This window comes from Rhopilema esculentum, chromosome 20, assembly GCF_057945365.1.
Source record: "Rhopilema esculentum isolate cy_ngs chromosome 20, ASM5794536v1, whole genome shotgun sequence".
In the NCBI taxonomy this organism is placed as follows: domain Eukaryota; kingdom Metazoa; phylum Cnidaria; class Scyphozoa; order Rhizostomeae; family Rhizostomatidae; genus Rhopilema; species Rhopilema esculentum.
Genome location: NC_142834.1, coordinates 1,495,007 through 1,518,576, shown reverse-complemented (window position 1 = coordinate 1,518,576; position 23,570 = coordinate 1,495,007). Strand labels below are relative to the sequence as shown.

The window sequence follows — 23,570 nt, the reverse complement described above, 5'->3', positions numbered from 1 at the left end:
AAGACACAAGCAGACCAAGACTGTTATTTTTAAAAACCAGTAGAGGTAGTTTAGCTTAAGTTTGATGGTTTTCCTTTATTTTTAGGGAAAACATAGTATACAACAAATTCCTGGGAAAAAATTTAGACCCTAAATTTTTCGATTTTGACAAATTTTCGATTAGAAATGTTGATTGATGCATGTTTACTTTCTTTAAGAATACCTTGTACCATCAGTGCATGAATTGTTTTAAGCACAACCTCGCATGAATGAGGTGTAGTGCTTTGGTGGCTCAAGGGCTCAGCCTCCATTTAGATGATAAATTTTTGGCTTTTTTTCATTGTTTCCTGAGGCATGTTTTCACCCTTGCTATGTCTTCAAGAGTCCCTTGCTATTGTATGGCACAACACCACTGGTCCTGTTTATATTTCTAATTGCTATTGCTATTGCTATTGTATGGCATATTGCTATTGTATGGCACAACATCACTGGTTCTGTCTATAATAATTAAAATATTTCTGATATGTTTTCTTTAGATCAGTGAAACACGTGTAAGGCAGCTCTCAACTTCGAGTTTAAAGTAATCAAAGAAAATATGAATGGCTCTCATTAAAAAGATATCTTAAACAATGTTTGTCAATAGTGTAGGAAATACCAACTGCAATGTAACGGAAAGAACCAGAAAAAAGCTATGATTCGAAGACAAAAATGATCGCCATTCTTTATATCTAAGTAAGTGAAATACATATCAATCGATTACTTCTCGAGAAAATTTAAAGAAAAAAATCTACCACTTCCAGTTTCAAAATTCGTAAAAACCCCAAGAATTTTCATCTGTGGCTACACTCTAGGTTTTTGGGTTGCGTGCTGTCGTTCCTTCGTACATACCGACTGCCGCAGCATTTTACTTCGTACGGACGAAAAGTTGCCAAAATTTATAGATAAGGACACTCAGATAGTAGAAGTATCTATACATCTTGCCATCATTTTGATATTCACCCGAATTGACTTGAAAGTTTGCAAATACAAACTTTATTTCCAGAGCAACTTCGTAGTCTTTCATACTTAACCACCGTCCTTGAGCCGTTTTTATTACCTCTTGCAAAATGGTACTGCACATATCACACAAAACATCAGTTTGCAGAAGCCTCGTTCGCACTCTACTGTGTTAATTATCCCTGCGTTATCCTCTTTAAACAAAGTCCCTGCGTTAGTTTCTCTGGGTGCCCTGTGGTTACGTTGTGCATGCCAAGTACACTTTCCCATCTATTTTAATCATGCAGCTGCACTGCTGTAAAAGGAGCTATCTGAGCTCCTGATAGGGCATTACCATTTTTTTTATTCTTTGTTATCGCAAATATCAGTTTCCTTTTGTAATATTCACTAGTTACAACAATGTCTATCATATCAGACAAAAGGCTATCAGCCCACTGAGCTTTCCTTCAACTCTTGTTCTTCTTTCCATTTTTCTTTGTGAATTTGTTCAGTAATTCATCAGTATCTTGAACCTTGTCAGAGTCTTCCTCATCTTGAAAGTTGTCATGTTGGCTTTTGCCAGTGTAATAGTTTGCAGCAGATGATGGAGATGGTGAACAATGTCTGCTGAAAAAGGTAAGACAAAACTTTGAGAATAGTGGAGTCTTTGTAATATGAAAATAGGCCGCGTGCGGCATTTCGCACGCCTTGGTTACTTTGCACATGCGATGCGAACTCCTTTTTATCGGTTGTTTCTCATCCCTGTTGTCAAGAACTGGGTGCTGCTTTTAAGGAGACCTTTTGTGTTACCAAGTTACTGAACGGAAACCAAGGTAATTGACAGGGAAACTGTTCTTGTTCTTTCTCAAAGATGTTAAATTTAATTAGTCACTCAAAAAAATCTGGATTGAAAAAAAAATTCTATTACCCGTAGACCCTACTCAAAAATTCTATTACCCGTGAATATCTTAGCGGATATTCATAAAAAATATCTTACCGTTAGCTTTATTTTTTTGTTTTGGAATTGAGCTAACAATCAAATGAGAAGGAATGGGTAGAGAAATGACACAAACGTCGAAATTAACACACTTTCTTTGGGCACAAAAACAAGTTTAAAATAATTTAAAAATAAGTAGAGTCACCCTCACTTTCTTCTTCATCAGAGCTTTCTTCAGCTTCCTCCTCCTTATCTAGCTTTGGTTTCTTCGATAAACTGTTGTAATTATCCAGCTTTTGCTTTCTGCATTTCGAAAGATAGATCTTTGTTGCCCTTTTCAAAATATTCTCCCTTTCTTCGTCAGTCCATATAATGTCATTGACTGCGATGCGAAGTCTCATCTCCATAACCCTGTGTGACATTATCTGACAATAATATGCTGAGAATACTGAATGCTCTCTCTTCCGATGAATTGGAGCCAGATATTGCAACCATTATCTTTGCCAGAATGCACAGGTTGGGGTACTCGTCTGCCCTGCGAGAAAGTGTATTTTCCACAGCTTTCTTGCTTCAATCCCACAAGCATTATATTGTACGTATTTTTTGAATGACTTCCATTCCTTGAGAGCTTTCGAAACATCAAACTTCGTCTTGCTGAGGGGGGTTTTGAAAATAGCTGCAAAAGCAGTGATCTCTGGAACCCCGTAATCATTGTTGTCGTTCCATTGCTTTTGATCAAACCACTTCATTGTACTAAATACTCCATCAGCATCATCAAAGTAGCATCATTCTTTTCCGACTTGAAACCAAAAATTTCGTTCTTTCCCCAACCAATGAATGTTGCCAGCTCCACTTTGTTTCTTTTCGCCATGATTACAGAAGAACAGAATAATCAATCGAACAGTAAAAACATCTCTAGGATCGAAAATTTAAATTACCGGGTTTTGACAGTAAGCACCAGGTATTGATTGCAGATTAATCCCCCTTGGGTCAACTGTTAAGCGATCTTTTTGACGCTGTTGTTAAATCCCTTACGGGAATACTTTAACAACATCTTGGACAACAATAGAACCGACTTTGAGTTGAGCAATTTTAAAAAAATTTTGTGGCAAATTCTTTGTTTTGCGCGTGCAATGATTAGCACGCCTTGGACAATTTGCGCGTGTGTGGAGGCCGATCGCATGGCTCATATTACAAAGACTGATAGTGCCTAGGTGTCTGGAGACTAAACCCATCTATTTGAAAGAAACTACTTGCAATTATTCTACCAGACCACAATTTATACAACCAAACCCAACAATCATAATTTGCAGTTTGAACATTCCAGGTCACTGAAAAGATTTTGACTCTGCGCAGCATTCACAAATGTTTATGTTTCAGTTCAATCTCTTGTCGGTACTTATTCGTTTCAAAACCTTATGAGCAAATAATTTATCATCAAGTCATTGTGCTGTAATATATTCTTTTATTCTGTACAATATGAGGTTAGTATGGCTGGTAGTTGAAATTCATAAATTGTTCAAAATGAACTGGGAAATTTCTGTCAACATTGAAGAGGGGGTGGGGGGATGGCAGGGAGAGAGATAAACTTGACTCCCCAGTTGCTCTGTATTATTGGGCAATGTTACAGTCCAGCATTTTCATAACATCAACAATTCAAAAGGTAAAATGTTGAAATATCAAATTCAAAATAATATGTAGCCACACCTTGCACTTGGTGACCCACATGAATAGAGCATCTATGCACAAGAAACTTTTCAAGAAAAAAAGCAATATTTCTTGCTGGAGGAACAAATACCGCAAAACTTCTCGTATGCTGACTCCATGATTGAGTTTTTGATCGTTATGTTTTTGAAAGTGAAAAGACGATTGTTTAAGAACTGGTTCATTCTCCAAGCACAGCCAAACCAGGGGGGAAATACAGTGGATGATATCTAGTAATTTAATTTGCAGAACAAACAGCTCATGGAAGAACTGTTAGAGAAAGAAGAAGAAATAGTAGCACTACCATAAAAATTGAGGAAACTCCAAGGGCAAAGGCTTCCATTAATGATAAGCTTGAAAAAAATTATAAAGAAAAGAGAGGCAAATGGAAGCTCTCAAACAACCAAAATGCCATGTTAAAGTAGCAAAATTCTGTCATGCAGCTTGCGTAATGGTCAAAATTATTAAGGAGAATGTTGCTATGGGATCGACCATGACAGTTGATGCCCCCTTGTTTGCCGAGTTCACTCACAGAAGTGTCCCTTTACGACAAGAAAAAAACCCGTTTCTGTTTTAGACAGCAACAACTTTCTTAACCTTATATAGCTACAAAAGACAATTAAAATGAGTCTTTTCAAAAACTATTTTTGCTGGTCTTTCAAATTGGACACCAGTGACATTAAAGAGATACCATATTTGGGGAGGGAAAGATGCTGGTGTGAAGAGGATTAGCTACCACGTTTTTTGATGGAAAGCTACCACAAGGGAAAGGAATTTTGCAATCCAATACTTTTATCTGTGCTGCAGGACTTGAACATTTCTAGAGTTATCACAACCCTCAATGATCACATGTTTGATTCTGCAGCAACTGACAACCACATCTTCCATTTGATAAAGACAATTTCTAGTTGTTACTGTAAAGTTCGCTTTCGTCACCTTGCCAAAGAGACAACCAATCAAATTTCAGGGGACAAAGTCCGAAAAAAATTAAATAAACTTGTATTATTTAAACATCAGTAATTACATGATTAAAAAGGACATACAGGATGTGCACTATGGAACACAGCTCTCTGCATTGATTGTTTTAGGCATTGGATTTGTAATATCATTTATCTTCTATTTTTGAGAGAGAATCTTGGGGTCAAATGAAATTCATCATTTTATTTCATGTGGCTGTTGAACTGTATTACGTATATACCCACTACTTTGCTTCCTTTGAGAATTTGTTGAAGCTAGAACTTATTTTCTTTTGCGTTGACCAAATTCTGATTCATATCCATTTGGTATTTTTGTCACGTAAAGGTGTTTTAGTTGAGATGAAATTTAGGACAATGATCTTTACGAAATTTAGGCCCTTTCATATAAATAAAAATAGCAAGAAATTCATTGTACAACACTCAAGTAAATCACCAAACTAAGCATTATCTTATTTAGCAATTAAACATGCCATTACAGGCCTATGTAAGTAAAAGTAAATTTGACTGTGTAGTGATTTCAGCATGAATTTATGATTTTGATGGAAAATAGAGAGAATATTCACCCGCCGTGCTGAGAACAGGCCAAAGTTTCTTTCTTCAAAAACCCTTGTAAAACGATGATTGCTTTGAATACTCCTGTTATGTAATGAAAACAGACGTATAAATGGATATCACAGCTATCTCTTCGTAATGTACTTGCTGTCAAGTCTCCGGTCCAGCCAAGATGGTGACGGTTGTCTGGAAATTGATTCACTCCTGTAACTAAAGATACTCGATCCAGTCTTTTTTGAGATCAGTGGCTGAGATGCAATGAGCTTATATTGAATCTGAAGAAAGGCATGACAAAGTTGATTCATTTTGGAACAGCACAACAAATTGCACAACAGCGAAACAAGCCACTTACAGTCACAGCCAACCTCAACAGTTATTAAGAATACAACACTTGATAAATATTTCGGCATCCAACTGGATACCATACTAAACTTGAACTCCCATTTAGACAAATTTTTCAAGCATGCATCTGGTAGACTGCGACTACTGGCAAAAATAAGATCATGCATGAACAATGCTACAGCAAGTACAATCTATCCTACTATGATTCTTCCAACATTTAATTATTGTTAATTACAACTAAAGCTCACAAACACGTAAATAAGCAGACTTTCCTCATTCCACTCTCGACCACTGAAAATTGTTTATTGTGATGAATCAGCAGACGAAGGACTTGTGTCAGTTATAAATGCGAATAAAATGAGAGCTTGTAAACTTGTGCGAAAATGCCTTGACAAAGATATCTGTGAACATTTTCAGAATTATTTTACTCTGAGAGAGCATGAAAAGGAAACAAGAATAACAGCTCTACACTGCAATTACCGAGTATTAAAAAATATTGTGCACGAAAGTCATATCTGTACATGGGTGCTTAAGTGTACAATGAGCTACCTCTAGCCATATGTCAGACAGAGACATACAAGGAATTTGTTGGAAAACTTAGAATGCACTTTTTGTGACATGATATTAATGGTGTAACAAGCATTACTTCATCTCAATGTGACATAAGGTTTTATAGATTTTATTCTTTTAAGATTTTTTCAACGCCTTTTATACATTTTCTTTCAATTTCATTTAAGTTTTTAGGGCACAGGGCACACAGTGATAACAGCAATGTTGTAAATGTTGAAGTGTTTATCTTATACAAATATTCGTTTATTATTATCATTTTTTGCAACATAATTGGATTCTCTGTATCATTGTAAACTTTGACTTTGAAAGACCTACTCCTCAGCAACACAATCAAAGCGTTGTTGATTTCGATACCTGGTGGCCAAAACCCATTTTCATCAGGTACAAATAACACTGGGGTCTTACTGTTAGTTATTTCAGCGTTGCACTGTCATGAAACTTTTATATGTTGTTTTGGCTGGATTGTGATATTTGATCTTTGAGAACTTATCAATGCTAAATGTGTGTCTTTTACTTCCAAAATCGCATTTATCAAAGCTTCAGTGGTTTCTTTATCTTTTTGTTGAAATGCAGTTTGAAAAGACTGAAGGAATCGTCTTTTATCTGAGCTCTCAATTTTACGGATTCTTTGATTACTTTAAACCCTATAATCGGCTAAGCAATATTGCCATCTGACACCAAGAATGGCACTTTCAAAATGGATGGACCATTTATATCGTCAAATAATTCAAAGTCTAATTAGGCGAAACCATGGTACAGCACAGAGGTGTCGTTTGCAGTTAATAATTCCAAACTAAAGACGATTTTGAGTAACTTTTAACTTTCAAATCAGGAAAATTGACTTGCAGGAATTCAGATGACAAAAGACAAATTTGAGATCCAGTGTCCCACAGTACACTTGTTTTGTTTCCGTTTAATTTAAAGTCAATAGTCCATTTTTTTCCAACAAGTTGAGAAATTCTATTATGTTCTTTAGGTGTTAAATGAGAATTGATTCTTGTTTCGTGTTCATATCCTTCCCATCTTGTACTAGCGAAAGTATGCATCACGTTGCGTAGTACCTTAGGTTCCTGCCAATGATTGTTTTGATAACTCTTACTGCAATAACAAGAAAGTTAGTGGAGACTAACTTGCTTCTTGAACTGAAGCAAGAACGTCTTAATGAGTTCCTGATTAGCTTCACTTTCTCATTTTCAACAGTAGTCACTATGTAATATTTGACACAACTCAGTCAAGCTCAAATTTTTGATACTTTCTAAATAAGATCGAATAAGAAGGCTTGGCGAAACAGAATCACAACATCTGAAATTTTCTTTTCTGACCAACCCTTGTTCACAGTACTTTTGATTTGTTTATTTAGGCTTGTATGAGAAATACAATTCTTCTCATTAGAAATTACGCCTTGAATTTTGAGATCTTTAAATCTGACTAAATCTGTCATTTGCATATTACTATCTTCAACAAAGAGAGATTTATTTATTTCTTCAGATTTTGTTGGAGTTTGAGGTGACCTTGACAAAAAAGGGGCACTTACTTGCGTCCATACTACTCAGCCTTTGGATTCGTTGTTTTGCTTCCTTGATTTTATTTTCCTGGTCTCTTAGCACTTTCATTAAATCTTTCTGCATCATCGCTGTCATCCTTTGCTTTTTACACCAACTCTTCTCTTTCCTCGTCACTGTCTTTGCCTACTGTTTTCTCTCCATGTATTAATGCAATAATATCCCACAGTTGTCTTAAAATCTTTCCTCCATCGTCTTCTTTTTCTCCAAATGTAGAAGTTGTACCTCCAATATCTTGTAGAGTGTTGTTTAAATTGTAGCTCCTCTGCCCTATTGTAGCTGGCCATCTTGAGCTCAACCCTTTGCCAATAGTCTAGACAAATCTCTCAGGTTGTCCAAGACAAATCCGAAGACAAGCAAATCTTGAAAATTTCAAATCAAACATTGAAGACATCAAATAACATCCAGTCCGAAACTATAGTCTAACTGCCGCTAAGCGATGCGAGGCTGCTTAAAGGCATTGAGTCATGATAAATAGACTGGGTATACCCTAAGTGCCAAAATCTGCTCAGTCATGATTTCCATGACTGCGATGCTATTGGTTGACCTTGAACTGGTCACATGAACCCACCTCGTACTGATAAACATAACAGTTTCCATGAATAGCAAGTTGTCAACAACGAATGCCAATATCACATGAAACAGCAGCGATCACGCTGAAACCAAATGACCCCCTATAGAGAAACCTATTTACCATGACTCAATGCCTTTAAATAGCAACTACCCTCTGCTTCCAAATTGGTAGGGCCCAATGAGGTCAGTAAGACGCAAGAATGATTCGATCTGGTAGTGGAAGCGACTTGATTACAACTTTTACATGTTTTCGTGCCTAAATCAACTGAATCTCATACAAAAAGTGATCAAGTACTCTCTCTTGTTTATTATATTACAGGACGAGTATGTTTTTTAAAAAGTTCCACCCACTTGTATCATGAGTTTGCTCTCGTATACTCCTTGCAATAAATATTTGATACAACTTTCAACTTTTGTCCTTCACAAATGCAGTGAAAAAATATAGCCCAAATTGCATTGTACATGGCTGTTAAATTGTTTGAACTGTTACGTATGGCATAACCAAAGTAATTTTGAAATGAGTCAATTACTCAGTCTGTTAATCTCCCCCTTCCTCCAATGGTTCCACCATCAGCAAGTGTCTTTCCTTTTGCGCTAAGTTTAAGGCGACAAAGATTTGTCCCCATCCACTTCTGGATATGGCCAACACAGTCCTATTTATAAATAAAATAGGATGAACTATATTCCTTTGACAATGCTTCTGACACAACTCCATAGGATGATGGGTCACTATCACTTACATAGGTTGTGTACTTCAGGCTATGTTTCTCAACTTTTACCATTCAACTTTACAAATGTAGTGTTTTGGTATTTTTAGCTCCACTTTGCGTGATCTTTCAAATTATGTAGATAAAAATGTATTTTGACATAATTAATTTTTGTTAATGCGTGTGGCATTCTGGACCGTAAAATACACTAGCACGTGACTTTTGGATGGGTCCAAGGCTAAATCTTTTCGTTGTTACAAAAACTTTCTTTGAGCAAAGTTTCATGATTTTACCCCTATTAGCACAAGGTTTGCACCAAGTGACTCCACTCTATCAACTTTGTTTTTTATTTTATGTACGCATATCAAGGCATGAATGAATTAAAATGAATACAATAGCCACTTTCTAAGTAGTTGTAACTTTTTTTGGCTTACATCTTTTCTACAAGTAAAATTGTCCAATTCTTTAAAAGGTATGCCTTTTATGATCTCACAGTGCACTTTCTGTCACTGCTAAGTCACAGAGTACTATCAATTGTTGTAAATATACCATTAGAACAAACATTACCTTCATTTTTTGTTTCTTCGCTGAATTCACAATGCCAGAACTTTTTTCCCTAACATTCGCTTATCCCATTTGTTATATGCGGCCAAAATATGCAGGTATTGCGTCCCCCCTTCTATTATAAAACGTAATAATGGACAGGGCAAGGCAAATATCAAAGATCAGCAACAGTTCTTTAAAATAGCTAAATTTGAAAGAGAGTTTCTAAGATCTTAATTAATCTCTTTGATATCATCACTGTCAAAAATATCATCACATTCTAAGTTGCATTCGTCTAGGATTTTTTGCAGCAAACACGCTGATTATTCTGTCAAAGTTGAGTGGTACTGATCGATGAATGCACATAAGTGCCAGTCCATTAAGTCGCTCTTTGCCTATTGTACTTCTTTTGTAATCTTTCATCTGTTTCAGGGTTGAATTCGATCTTTTACACTCGCAAGTAGTTACTGGTACAGTTCCCAATATATTGAGTGCTGCACAAATGGGGGAGGTGTCTTTCATAAGATTGACATCTCTCAATGTTGTTGAAAGATCTTCAGGGAGGTCATTTTCTGATTTTCTTCTGCAGTACGTCTCCCACATATCCATCTCTGTTTCAAGGTTATTAAAAACTGGCATATCATCTTCATAGGAATTTTAAAACTGTTTAAAATTATCTTTCCATGGCACAAGAGCTTTGTTGTTCAACCTTTCTACCACTGTTTTGGGAATAATAGGTAAACCTCTCATCAAGTTTACATTGTAATTAGAAAATCTTGTTTCAATTTGGGTAACCATATGGTCAAGAAAAAAACCAGCAAAGATCTTTTGTAATAATCGTCTGGGTCATCAGCAGGAACATTAGATTTTAAGTTAGCAATGAGGAAAATTTTCTGTACGTCTCTGAATGCCACAGGTTCTTGGGATACATGGTGTTATGAAGACTTTTGAGGCTAACTGAACTGCCTTTTCAAACAACTCTGTTGAATATTTATTTACATCTTTTCTGACTTAACTGAAACTTCCTTTTAAGAGACAAACACTGTTGTTGCATTGTGCAAAATCCATTTGCCTTGTTTGAAGAAGAACTGTGGTGGGTCTTGTAAAAGAAAGCAAGCGACAACTGATATCGAATGCTATAATGCTGTCAAAAAAGTAAAGAGACTTATAAAGACCTTCTGCATCAGCCATGGAATTTCAACTTCCATTCCAGGTTCCATCAATGTTATTAGCAATATGGTCATCAATGAAATCATCAGTGACTCAAAAAGATCTTCAAATACCTCCAAAGCGTCAATCGTTTCAACCCACCTGGTTGCACAAACATTGACCAACTTTGATCTTTTTTAATTTGGAAAGGTATCTTCGATAAAACTCTGCAACAAATTTAGCCTTTATGGGTAGGAAAAGAAAGCCTTTTAGAAATAAACCCAAACAGTCTCTTTATGGTTGGAATATCGCAGGATCTGGCAACTCAAAGATTTAAACGATGTGATGCACAGTGAACAAACAATGCCTTGCTATTATCATCAAGGATTAAATTTGCAGCTCCAATGCATTTGCCTAACATATTTCCTGCACCATCATAGCTTTGGCCGCTGCAGTATGAAATATCTAGACCCATCTCGTTTATTTCTTCCGTGATATTATCAGCAATTGCCTTACCTATCGTGCTAGTAAAAAAACAAACTTTAGAAAAACTTTACGAATTTCTCCACTTGCATCAACAAATCTGAGGACCAATGGCATCTGCTCTTGTCCACCAACATCTGAAACCTCATCAGCTAATATTTAAAAAACTTTGCAGCTTCAATCTCCAAAATTAACTGGGCCAATAAATATGCACCAATGCAAGAAATTAGATCATTTTGGATCCCTTTGCTTCTATAAGTAGCATTTTTAGGGCAGTTCTTAAAATGCTCTTCAAGTACTTTATCACCACTAGGAATTCGGAAATTCAAAAGAGCCTGAAAATTTCCTGGATTATCCCCTGGAATTGCCAAATACTTTGCATCATCTCTATGAGCACTTAATCCAAAACATTCCTGCCTGCAAAAAACAATACAATCAATAACTGAGGCTAAAATTGATATATTATTTTCTATTCTTTTTTTAAAGCACTGTCAGCTAAAACATGCACCTCATTTTCACCAGAGTCTTCCATCCTTCTTTTGAAGCCTTCCATCATTAAAACAGAGTCCTTGTGGGTCAAAGACTTTGAGGAATGTTGCTTTAATTTCTCTCCTGCACTTGTCCAATAACATAACGGCTCTTTGAGCAGCACCTTTATTCTTGCTTCAGAATGACCAATTTTCTTTGCAAAGAATAGACATGGAACACAAAAACACCAATTTGAAAATTTTGAACAAGCAAGCCAATGAAAAATCATTCAGGAGGAAATTCAAAATCTTGTGGAGGGATTCAGATATTCTTCAAAAAATCTGCTAGCTCAGAATCATCTTACTGTTTTCCAGAAAAGACAAAGTGGCCAATATCAAAAGAACTGACACTTCCAGAAAAAAGAGGAAACCAAGGTTTCTTTTCAGGGGTTGCTGAGTCACCACTGATACAATCAAACTCTTGTTTTCGCTTTGCTCCCTCAGAAATATTTTTTTTCCAATGAGGCAATGCTTTCTTTAGAGAGTTTTCTGGGAGGCAGATTCAACTTTGTTTTAACAAGTTCAGGTGCTGATACAGAAACATGGGATTTACATGTTTTGCCATGAGAATCTTCACCAATAAGAAAGATTGAGACAAAATGGTTTGGATTAAAATTAATATGTGAAGCTGTGCTGGAATAGCCACACCTTGTCCAAAGAATTTGAACAAATTCCTGACCCTTAACATCTGTAACAAAGCGTTGCAATATTTCTCTGTTTAAAAAATGATTAGTTGCATTGTTGCCTTTAGGGTAATGGGAATAGATTTTGGTAGAAAAAGCAGATGATAATGCCGATAAACAAACAAATGAAGCCAGTGTGCTGGTTTTCAAATAAGTAATGCTTCACTGAAAGGTTGCAAAACTACAAGATCCTTCAGTATATTGGTGCCTAATTTGCAGACAAATTTGGGCAAGTCTGTGCAGCTTTGGTGGATTTGCAAACAAAGTTGAAAAGTAAATTTTTTTTAAATCTTTACGTAGAGCCTGTATCATCCATATATTATCTTACATTTTTATAAATCAACTCATAATATCTGCAGATGTTTTAATGATATCTTCAATATTGCAAGCTATTTCAATTTTTAACAAACCCCTCCCCCCATCAAAATTCAGGAAAAGCAATGCAACCCCCTTTTTTCAAAGATTGATTTTGTGTAATATCATCTACATCCAGTCCTAAATATTAATGGAAATTTCCTTCCGTCTAAAGAAATTCAGACAAAGAGGTCCTTTCTTTACTAAGGTAAAAAAATCCAAACATTAAAGCTGATAATTGGGATCAATTCCTTCTTTAATATTCTAAGTTATCATTTGCTTTCATTTTAAGTTGTGAATTTTAGAATTTAAATGAATCTTTTCATCTTTTTTGAGAATTTTGTTTTGTTTTTATAGATTATTGTAACAGATTGTATGCTGATTGACAACTGCCTGACAAATAAAATGCTGTTATTTCAAGCTTATTATTATACATTTGAATCAACTGAAGATGCAACAATGCATTAAAGAAAACTTCTTTATTATTAACTGCAAGAAAGGTTACATATTCTTATAGGTTTTACAATGGTTGAAACTCAACAATTAACTTGGAAAACCGAAGCAAACAAATACTGATTGCAGTTGTAATTAAAGGAAGAACTTCAGTTGTTTGATGAATAATGAATTAAGAATAGGAATTGAAATAGTCCAGAATTTTGAGTTAATAAACCAGTTAATTATGTCTGCGTGAATTAATATGATCGTTTATCAAGATTTGAGTGGTCTATTTACTAAGCTCTAAACAATCTTGTTAAGAAGAGCATAGCGGTCAAATCTTTGATTGGCTGAGAGCTCTGTTCGCTACCATGTTCAAAGCCAATCAGCACACAGGATTTTCACAACAAAATCGCTTCGCAGATAGAATTAGGCCCATTTTCGCCATTTCAGCGTGTTTTTACCACATTGTCTACAAAAAACATTGCACGCCTCTACAAAGCGAATTTCCACTTTATTTTTTGTCCAGTTCATCATCATGCGTTGCTATTTAACCTATATTGGCGCCACTGTTCGATCGCAAAGAATAATATAAAAAACACCTCGCAAATGAACGATAAATTTCGTGTCAAGATTCAGGTAAATTACGTTTTTACCTCTCCCCACCCAAAACGCTTTAGAAATTTCACATTTAGACAAAATCAATTATATACTTACCTTAAATCTAGGAATGGTTCATAATCCTGTCAAAGATGCACTCACTGTTCAGCCTTAGATTTGCGGTGATCGCCAATGTAATTATTACAACGGCACGAAGGCTTTCATATTCACCCTCAAAATCAATAAATGTATCTTTTTCCTCTGGAATCAAAATTGATTTCATAAAAGTGAAAAATTTTCAGAAATAGCCCAAAGTAATTTCAATCATGATTGTCCAAAGACAATTGACCATTATTACTAATTTTATGTGATGAAAATGGCGAATACACTCACGCGGTAGGACTGGGATCTAAGAAAATTTAGAGGGTGGGTATACAAACAATGAACATTTGCTGACATCAGCATTTTCTGATGATGATGTCATCGACTTTTGAAGTACCAATTTTTGCTTCTAGAATTAGCAGAAACATAAAAATAGTAGTTTTAATAGAAAGAGGTTAATCTATAGAAAGATTGTAAGTTATAGTGCAAAAAGTAAAACAGTTTGCTGATGTCAGCAAAACGTTTCTCCTCTCAAAAAACTATTGATACTTTTACAACAAATTTGATCATCTTTTTTTTAACAAGCCTTGGTGAGGCGGTTTTAGTATGTTGCGTTTAGTATGTTCAAAGAGATCCATGCTCTCTAAATATAACCGCATGTGGAACGCCCATGTTCGGTATTTTGACCTGTTCAGCTTTGGAAACTTCAGTGTGCTGTTCATTGTGTCTTCAGATGAGGAAGCTTTCAGAGAAAGAAACACTTAAAAAACTTTTCGTATGGCTATTTCATGTTTCATAATGTCCGAGGCCCATAACCTGTTAGAAATGTTGAGTATAATAAGCATGAATTAAAAAGGGCTAAACCGCTTCAGTTGAACAGAACATAACAAGAATGAGTTAACAACAACAACAGTTAGCTACCACGCTACAATCAAGCCATATAATATGATTACGCAAGGCTACTACGCAGTGGTTAATGTCTAGAGAGTGATCACCATAACAAATACTAATAATGAGTTCTTAACATTCTTTTCCTTTTACCCTCTTGCCTGCTGGAACAAACAATACAGTCTTTTCTTTTTCCTCCTGGCAATTGTTCCATCGGACAAATTTTGCCCTTAATGTCTGGTCTCAAATACTGAGGCCTGATTCGTCTGTTTCTAGCTGGATTCATCAGGCTGTCAAATATCTTCACATACAAGCATAAGCGCTTCATTGACTTTTCTGCTAATACCTTAAATAAAACATGAATTTAGCAGTGCCTTCTGCATCAGTCTTAGCATCATTTGACAGGCCAGCGTCTGGTTCTCTTCTCCATCTCATAAGAATAAACTGTGAATAAGCAAATTTAGAATGATTGTAAGCCCAAATTAGCTGACATTTGTACTTTTTGTCAGCTATATGGTTTTCCTCTCTGACTTTCTGACCATCCCCATCAGCATTAAAAGCAGAATATTTTGTTGAGGTCATCAAGAGTGGCTTTGTCTGACTCTTCTTGTCTCTTATTGTAATATTTTCTTGTATCATTATCATCCATGCGATATGCAAGCTTCCCTCAAACTTTCGACTTTGCATTCACCACTTATTTTGGAAAGCCAGCTTACTGGTTTCTTCTGATGGCCCAAATCCCAATTTCTTTCAATTGTTTGGATAGTTCCAATGAAGTGTACCAGTTATCTGTTGTCAGCTGGTATCCTTGGTGTTGCAAGCCATTCACTAAAGTCATCACAATTCTCTTTGGACCACTTGGATACTTTTTGAAAACAAGCAGGAACAGGATCACTTGGATATTTGATGAAAACAAGCAGGAACATTTGCTTGGAACCGCAGTACAAAAGCACTTTACAAAGATAGTCAGTTGCAGGGCATTACTTTCTCTGTTACCGTGTGACATTGGTCACAGGAAATCACAGGTAGAAAATTTTTTTCACAGGAAATTTTCAACCAAGAATTTACAATTTAACTGTTTTATCTTCACATGAAGTAAGGCAATTTGCAAAAAAACACCAAGTGCCCACAGGAAAAATACATCAAAGCATTGAAAATTATCAAGAATCAGTTTAGCATAGTATTATTGTGCTAGGGTGCTCAAGGGGATGAGCTTCTTTTACACAAAGTAAGCAATTACTAATTGTTAGTATATTTGAGAGAGTTTTTTAGTTTGTCCTGCCACCAGTTCTTTGCAAAACACTACACCTCTGGTTTAAATAGATCATCTACAGTAGATGATGCATAATTTGTCTCAACTTTCTTCTCTTTTAGCGTGGATTTTTTTACCCTTAACTGGAAAATTAATTAAGTACGGTCACTTTGTAATACACTCTATACTACTACTCTGACAATCAATTCAGTATTGCTATCAGTCTTGCTCTTTCCTCTCAACAGCATGCAGGGAAATTTCGGTTCACTAATCAATTCCTTTGCGATTAAAAGTGTAGATTGTTCCTTGGTACTTTTCTCCATGTTTGTTTGTTTCACAGTCCTATGGTCTATGCCCATTTAGCTAAATGGCCAGCCTTTATCCTTTTCGAGAAGTTTCTCAACCAAGAAAAAACAAATTTTGTCGTTGTACTTGCTGTTTGTATATATCACGTTGATTTGTATATAGTTGATTTGAAAAGGTTTTCCTGCTTTCTAGACACACTAATTTTAAAACAAAAATCGCCATAATTGAGAAGGATACACAGCAAGAACCGATTTCCAATAGCATATTTATTTTTGTGAGAATTTCCTGCCTGCACCTCAACCACAATTCGACAGATTCATCTCTCTCATGCATAATGGTTGTTTTTGGAATCAACAATTCATTGTTTGCTTCATTTATCAAGACGAAGTTGCCATTTTATTATTCACGATTGCTACATGAAGCGAGGTGCTTATTGGATGTAAGCGAGTCACTGCACAGGTGTCAATTACATCACCACATTGTGATCCCATCGACAATTGTAAGGGGTGTTTATTTGTGAATCACATCATTACTATTGTTCGTCTTTGTAAAAGGTATAAAAGGGATGGTTTCATAAAAGGGATAGCAACACAAACTATCTAAAAAATTCCCTTTTTTCGAGGAAAGTATTGTGAATTTGGTATGGCTTTTGATCCAAAAGCACAAACTTAGCAAGAAGGATGCCCATGCAGCAAGAGGCAAATATCAACTTCGAAAAGTCTGTGTGCCAAAAGATGGAAAACAGAAGCAAAAATTCTTAACAAAGATATGTCTATCAGAACATGCAACCCTTATGTCAACAGGCTGAACAACCATCTTCGACAAGTTCACAAGATGACAAATAGGCACATTATCGAAGCTATGTTAATGATGCAAAACGACCCATGGACAATGCTGTTCCAGATGGACTGACTGCTCCAAACAAAATGCCTCGTATGAAGAAAAAATACATAGAGTCAACTCAAGCTCAATTCACTATCGAAATGAGAACTTTTGAAGCAAGTGAAAACACAGACAAAGTCCAAGGCACAGATAGTTATTCAGAATCTGAGGACATGGAGGGCGATGAAGAATCACCTATCCTTACAACATCTGTTTCAGAGAAGCAACTTTTTACTGGTTTGAAAGAATGGTTGATGTCTATTGACAGACCTTTGAAAAATGAAAAGGTAGCGCAGATGCACGTTTCTCATGTCATCCATATTAACAGGGCAGTTGAAACAGGAATGGATCACCCAAATTATATAAGGAACTTGTTTGATGCTGCAAAAGTAAAGGAGCACTGGCTCAATTCATTTCTAAACGAGAAACAACCAGGGACAGTTAAATCCTACTTGAATTCGCCCCGGATCATCTGCAAATTTTTAAAAGAATATGAGTTGGTTGTAGATGTAGCGAGAGAGATTGAGAACTTTGAGGTGACAATCGGCAACTGGATGAAATCCTTACAGAAAAGATTGACTATACGAAGGTGGGAGACCACTTTCAGGTTTGTTTTGAGCAACATTGTTTGTTTTGAGCCAAGTTGTTCATTTTGAGTTAAAATGAGCCTTATTATTTTATAGCGACTATTTTATATTTGATGCTTTCTTAAATTTAACATATAAATGAAAATCAATTTTTTTCGCTTTGGCTTGAATATATCTACGTTCGACTCATGTTATTCCTTTTAGATTTGTGATCAAACAGATCTAGTGAGAACTGACAAATGTTATGCTCATAAAAAAGATATCTTGAAACTTGGTTGGCTACCAATTGCAGAAAGACGGGAATTCAACTTTCTTGTCTTTCAAGGCAATTCACAACACCAAGTGGCCTATAATTAATAAACTCGAGCTGCAAACTTGTAACAGAGTACTGCGAAGTAGTAACGTATCTCGTATAAGGCCATCACTAATAGCAGATACTTTTGAAGATGCTGCTGCAAAGTGCTTTAATGCCTTACCTGGATCAATAAAATCTCAGTCTAGCTTTCGACATTTTGTTCCAACTTAAAGAAGCATTTATTTGAAAAAGCGAGCAAGAAATTGGACTAAAAAATATTTTTTCCTCTTTTTTATAAGTATGTAGCTGTTGTTAACTTTTGAACCTGTAATTTGACCTTTGCTTTTAATTAAATTAGTGGATATGCTCGATTGTTCCATTATTATTATTATTATTATTATTCTTATTAGGCATAGAGAATCATGTTTACACATTGGTGCACTTCTGTTTAATGTTAAATCAGCTGTGCACCTGGGGTATACCTCTTTAGCTTCAAAGCCATGTGAATGGAACAGTGAATTTAAAAAAAAAAACAAAAGGAGTACCCATAGAGGAGATTACTTTTTTTATAAAAAAGGACAACCCTGCCTCAATTGAAAAAACTCCCCAGAATGCTCCTTTCACAAAGGATGAACAGAAGGATTTTTTACAGAGACTGCATAACCAGGAACCAAAGGAGCAACCTGTCGAAGAAAATATTTTTGAAAACTTTTCTCAAACATTCTATCATGAAACTAATGTGAGAGAAAGATCGATTTTGCCAAAATCGCTAAGGAGCTTATTTACAGAAGATCTGCATAAATATGAGGAGAAACGGGCAGAGCTACAAGAGGTCTGCTCTAGAAGTCTGCTACAAGAGGTCAAAGCAAGTCACTGGTTTGGGATGAAATCATGGTGGAAAGGATAACTGCCTCTTTAGCACATTATATCCTGCATACTAAAATAGATAAGCAAGCAAAGTCTTTGATATTAAAGATGTGGCAAATCTCAGCCCCTTAATGTCCCTGCAGTACTTTGGGGACAAGAAAATTAATCAAAAGCCCCCCAAGAGTATGAGGAACACCTAAAAGCACTTGACACAAATGTAAAAGCATCAAGGTGTGGATTGATGCTGAATTGAGAGCATCCCTTCTGGGGGCCTCAGCTGATGCCATCTGTCATTGCGATTGCCATGGTGACTCTTTGATTAAAATCAAATGTCCATAGGCACAGCGAAATAAAACCAATATTATGCAGTGTCTTGATGACAAAAAGTTTTTGTCTGGAAAATGATTTGGAATTGAAAAGTACCCATAGGTACTAGACGCAAGTCCAAATGCAAATGCAAATTTACATGATCAAGATTTCTCACTTTGTTGTTTGGGGTCATAATTTTTGCAAAGGACTTGTAATTGCATACAAAGAAGAATTCAAGAATTCAATGAGATTTTTTTGATTGATTACCACAAGAAAATAATTTCGCATGAACTAGTTTCACTAGAGAAAAGTGAAACATTCATGAAAGGGCAAGAAGAAGTTGAAAAAGAAGTTTTTTGCTATTGCCAGCAACAAGAGAGCGAAGAAGACATGATTGAATGTGATAATCCACAATGCAAATTTAAATGGATACATTATAAATGCATCAAACCAGCTCTGAAGCGACCACCAAAAGATTCATGGTATTGTAAGGTTTGCAAGAAAAAGAAATAACTGTTTAACCATTTCAGAGCTTCCTAATTTTTTCATTATGTTTTCTTGTTCACAATACCAGGTGATAAATTAATTAAACTTGAGCAGACTGTCACTAATTTTTTGAAATGTAGTATTCCTCTTGAAGCTTCTTCTTTCTTTCATTTAAATAGGTTTAAGGGCATTGGTCCTTGGGACAAAATCCCATATCGGTTCTGTAGGAGACCTGCTCTACAGAGATCCTGACATTGGCAATCTTTATTGTTGTGTCAACTGATTTTGCATCAAGTTGCCTCTTCCCCTTTATGAACTGTGGAATGATAAGTTCGGCACTGCATGCTACAGCAAAGTCATCAACAAGGGTAAGGCCGCGGTCACACTGTACTTTTCCAAGCATCCTTTTTGCTAATCCGTATTTGTTCTTACATCATGCCACCGGTCACACATGATTTTTTTTAAGGATGCTTTAGTACCCTCAAGAAATTATTAGGTCATCAAAATAACATGCACATTTATAACACGCAGAGTATATTTCCCACCAAAATTTCACTTTTTATGCTTCTTGCTTCGCGCCAATTTAAAATTTCTTTATTCGTTATCATGATGGAGCTACAATCCTCTATCTTGTTTCTTGTCATGGTTTATCGATTTATTGCAAATTCAAGAGCATCAGCTCTTAGCAAGAAACGTATGATGGCAAAGAGAGCTTTTCTTTTGGCCACAGCACGACAAAACTATTTTGTCTCATCAATGAATAACTGCCATGCTTTTTGGATGTTAAAAGAAGCAAGTTTACTTTGAGGAGCAAAGCGTTTCTGGGCTATTGAAAGGCCTCAGCATTGGTTTGATAGACTATGGGCTAAGGTAGAGTTTGATACCCTCGATGATTATTGGAAACAGGAGTTTCGATTTTCTAAACAATCATTCAATGATATCGTAAATATTGTTGCTGGCGATATGGAAAAAAGGGACACCACATTTAGAAAGGCTATACCCATCCACTACCGAACATAAAGAACAATTGAGATTTTGAAAAAATATGATCCACAGCAAAGGACCGCAAAGAATGGAGAAGATTATCAGAAGTAGTGTGCAGAGCTGCAGAAGCAGAAACAACATGGAACCTTCATGTCGGGACTGCATAACTGCAATTATATATATATATATATATTTATACCGATCCAGAAACGTGTAGCCATTGCTCTATGGAGACTTTCGACCGGAAATAGTTTTAGATCAACTGCTGCTGTTTTTGGTGTTGGGAAATCTAGCCCAGTCGATTTAATTAAGCAATTTTGCAAATGTGTGGCAAGGCGTGCAGGCAATTTTATAGGGGTGAAAATTGGTCACGTGACGACTCTTATTGTAGCAATATGTCGGAATTTAAAGAAGAGGCTCTAAAAGATTCCCTCTAGATTACTTTTTTATGATAACAAGCACTTGTCATGCTCTGAAGTCGTAAACAAAACAGTGGCTCCTCTGCAGAGATAATATGCTAATATGACGAACTTTAACCCCCGTATTTACCCCTTAAACCCCAACAATTCCCCGTTCACCATCACTTTTCCAAGTAACCAGACCAATAGCTACCTGAAAATATCCATTTGAATTTCTGCGCACTGAGGTGGCACCTACCGCCACTGTAGCCTGGTCTATAAGGGCGCTCCTTCGCATTCTATGAACCATAACTATGGATGAACCTCGTGCAAAAAGCCTTACGTTGTTTCTCTTTGGTACATGGTTTATTAAAATGACAGAATCTTGTAGGATTTGACAAAATCATTTAATTTTTATATAATTTGTCCTTATATCTAGGAATTCAACTGCCTTCTGTAAGAACTGTAAGAATGCCTGGATCTGCCCCTGCACAATTGGTCTAAGAAAATCTCTTGAAAGCTCTTGTAGAAAATGGTCCAAAAATGGGATTGACAAATTGCATTTATTATATGAGCAGGTATCACTAGCTGTGGCATTCTCTCTGTAAGTTTGCCTTCCACATATCCTGGGTAAGTGAGCAGCTACATCAATATTCTTCACAATGTCTTCTGCCATCTAAAACCAGACACAATTATAATTATCTATCAAATTTCTTGCTGTCTGCAAAGAGGTTTTCATCATAGAAATTTCATTAAGCCCATTAATGATAACAATATGAGCCCCTTGTAATTGTACTGTAGCAGATCTTGTATATCTAAGGCACATTCTGACAACAACCAGGTTAACAATAAATAAAAAATGGGAAGAAGTGAATGCATAAGAATGCATAAGCTTCTGTAGCACTTGTAGACCACTTCCCATCTACGTTTTCCCTTATTGCAAAAATTGCTTCAGCAGTTGCTTCATACATTTTGATGAACTTTTCTAGTCCATCTATATGAAGAACCCATCTTGTTTGGCAAACACCTGAAAGCTTGATGTGCTTACAATTTGGAATATGTTTTTTGACCATTTCTTCTAAAGATAGCTGGGACTTTGGAGATTTGTTGAAAAAATTAGAAACACTTGTGACACTTTTCATCATGTAACGAATGCTTTGAATTTGGCCAGATGAAGCAATGCTTATGTTCAGATGATGAGAAGAACAATGTGTATATAAAGCGAAAGGATTAAGACCAAGGATTTGAGCTGAAACTCCAGAAAATCTACCTGCCATGTCTCCAGCAGCACCATAACACTGGCCTCTGCAGTTTTTGATACCTAATTTGAATTCTTCTGTGATCATGAAACTATTTTGTCTTTTAAAGCTGCAACAGATAACACTGCATCACAATGAATGAATTTTGCGATCCTTTCCAACGTAGCTTAAAACCAAGGGCATATGTTCTTTGTTGGAACAGTCGTTTAATTCATCTGTCAAGATGGCAAAATAATAGGCTTTTTTTACTTCATGCAAAATTTGCTCATTGATGACATCAGCACAAGAAATTAGCTCGTTTTGAGTTGTTTAAGATGTATAGGTTCCATTTCTTGGTGCATCTTCAAAATGTCTCTTTAGAACAACATCTCCACTATCAATCTTAAAATCTAGAAGAGCCTGAAGATTGCCACAGTCTTTGGTGTCATAATATTTTGAATCATCTCTGTGTCCTCTAAAAGCCATATTATGTTGTCCTAATAGAACAAAAGTTTTTACAATATACACCAATTTTTCTCTGTAGGCTTAAATAGTATTCTGAAGTATTTTGTCCAGGATAATATTTATGGGCTTGATTTTATTTCCCATTACTGGAAAATTGTTTGCATTGTCAGCAAAGGTTTTTTATGTACCTCTGATTTGATGTCATGATCATTTAAAGGACTTATCATGAGTTTATTCAGCTTTGTTGAATTGGATCCTATTCTTCTACCAAACAATACACAAGGAAGGCAAAATTCACCATCTAAGATACCAAGGTATGCCAGCCATGAGAATTTTTGAAGCTGAGTTAATTATTCTGTTCTTACCATAAGAATAATGAATTGGGTAAACATACTGAGGGCTTGGTTTCCAAATATTTTTTCAAAAGATCATATATCTGAGGGTCTGTGAAACTACTAACTTTGTCATAAAAAGAGCCAATATCACATAAATGACCTTGCAACACAATCCTCTGCTGTACTTTCTCATTTGGCAACTCCTTTTGACTATTCAAAGCTGTTGTTCTTGATGCAACATCAACTACTAATCCACTGGTACTCTTGGATACAGCAGAGCAGAGGATTTTCATTTGTCTTTTAGAAGAACCAGAAGATGATCATCAAGTCATCAGCTTGTTTTCTACCATAGGACAAGAATTTTGCATCTATATTAGCATAAAACAAAGGCACAATGTGATTAGCACAAATGATTTTCTGCAACGTTGCATAAGAGTATCTAACCTTTTCTATAGGAGACGAACTGGAGTCAAAGTACATTCTGGTTCTATTTGTGGCTTGATAACAGCATTGAATACATTATG

At 35.9% G+C, this 23,570-nt stretch overlaps 1 protein-coding gene and 1 pseudogene across 1 annotated transcript in view; one reads left to right on the top strand and one right to left on the bottom strand.

Moving 5' to 3' along the window:
* Window positions 1–23,570, top strand: part of LOC148957779 (uncharacterized) — a 49,457-nt pseudogene that overhangs the window by 12,855 nt on the left and 13,032 nt on the right.
* Window positions 18,492–23,570, bottom strand: part of LOC135682961 (zinc finger MYM-type protein 1) — a 21,854-nt gene continuing 16,775 nt past the window's right edge. The window contains exon 2 of the mRNA XM_089114443.1: window positions 18,492–23,570. This exon is cut by the window's right edge and continues 4,545 nt beyond it. The gene's annotated coding sequence lies outside the window, so the exon portion shown is untranslated.